The sequence below is a fragment of the Leptonychotes weddellii genome, chromosome 14 (genome assembly GCF_054177405.1).
Source record: "Leptonychotes weddellii isolate Sample4059 chromosome 14, ASM5417740v2, whole genome shotgun sequence".
Classification (NCBI taxonomy): Eukaryota; Metazoa; Chordata; class Mammalia; order Carnivora; family Phocidae; genus Leptonychotes; species Leptonychotes weddellii.
In genome coordinates, this window is record NC_138382.1 from 26,915,186 (window position 1) to 26,917,123 (window position 1,938).

Genomic DNA, 1,938 nt, shown 5'->3' on the forward strand with positions numbered 1-1,938 from the left:
GGGGTGACTGGGTGATAGACACTGGGGAGGGTATGTGCTATGGTAAGCGCTGTGAATTGTGCAAGACTGTTGAATCTCAGATCTGTACCTCTGAAACAAATAATGCAATATATGTTAAGAAAAAAAAACAAAGAAGAAGAAGAAGGTAGCAGGAGGGGAAGAATGAAGGGGGGAAAATTGGAGGGGTAGACGAACCATGAGAGACGATGGACTCTGAAAAACAAACTGAGGGTTCTAGAGGGGAGGGGGGTGGGAGGATGGGTTAGCCTGGTGATGGGTATTGAGGAGAGCACATTCTGCATGGAGCACTGGGTGTTATGCACAAACAATGAATCATGGAACACTACATTTAAAACTAATGATGTAATGTATGGGGATTAACATAAGAATAAAAAAAAAGAATTACTGCTGTTTGTAAACTTTCTTTTCTGCTATTAATGATGCATTTATGTCAAAATTTCCTCCCAGATCAAAGGGTATTGGTAGGATGCACAGTTCATATAGCTAGAAAAGACTTTTATCCTAGTGTACAAATGATTTTTTTACACAAATTACCTTTTAATGCTAAAATTATTGTGGATGTTATAATTAATGATTATTTAAAAGTCAGTTATTTTACCAAAGGAGCCACACTTGATTGTTCATTTAATCTGTAAATTTAAAGATATTTGTAGTTGTGTTGTTGGTTGTATAACAGAGTAAGACTAAGGAGAGAAGACCCAAGCAACTTATTGCCACTTTAAGTACTTGAATTCAAGTACATAACCCAATCACAGACTTTCAATTAAAATAATGTCATAAAATATAGTTAGAAAACAGCTTAAAGCCCTGTGTTGAGTCTTCACTGGCCTTGCAGGTCCTATTTGGTACATTTATTGTACAAAAACATGGAATTGCCAAAATGAAAAGCTGGAAGCGATTGGTATTAGAGAAAGATTGTTTGTATTAAAGAATGGTTTTAGCATAGAGGTTAAAAAATTTTTTTAGTTTAATTCAAAGTGTATTTCAATTTCCTAGGTATTTTCAGAAATATACCACTTGGTTGTTTCATCAATTTAAAAAAAGTTTTATTTAATGCTTGAGTTATGCAAAAGTCATGGTACAGTCCTGTGAGTTCACCCAGATATAATTATGTGATTTTCTTATATCCCATCTGCTTTCCTTTAGCAATCTTGTCCTGATTTTTGTGATCAGTATTCCCTTTTTTTATCTTTTTTTTTTTTTTTTTTTTAAGATTTAAAAGAATCCCTGCATATGGGGGCAGAGGCAAAGGGAGAGGAAGAGGATCCCAAGCAGATTCTCTGCTGAGTGCAGAGCCTGATGCAGGGCTCAATCTCACATAAAAATATTTTATTATTTTTTTAAACTCTATGCCCAGTGTGGGGCTCAAACTCACAACCTGAGGATTAAGAGTCGTATGTTTTACCAACTGAGCCAGCCAGGCACCCCGGTATTCCCTTGCTTTAAAAAGATGGATTTATTTTTGTATGCATTTATTATTGAAGAAGGGATTAAATTTTTTTAGATTTGTAAAAATAGACATGTGCTTTGAATAGTCCAAGACTTAACTTTCTGAGGTTAATATGTTTATTGTTGGGAGTAGCTTTGGTTTGTTCATTTGTTTCATTTTCACTGCTGTGAATTGGTTGAATATATTCTTATTTATTGATACTCCTGTAAATGGACATTTTAGTTGCTTTCAATTTTTAGCTGTTACAAAAATGCTACTGTGAACATTATCATACAGTGTCTATTATTGGACATATGCTATAGTTTCTTTAGGCCCCAAAGCAGGGTTTTTGAACCTCTGCACACTTGACAGTTAGGGCTGAATAATTCTTTGTTGTGGGTGCCTTCTTATGCATTGTATGTTAAGCAGTGTCCCTGGTCTATACCCACTAGATGCCACTAGCACTCCTCCAGTTGTGACAAATAAAA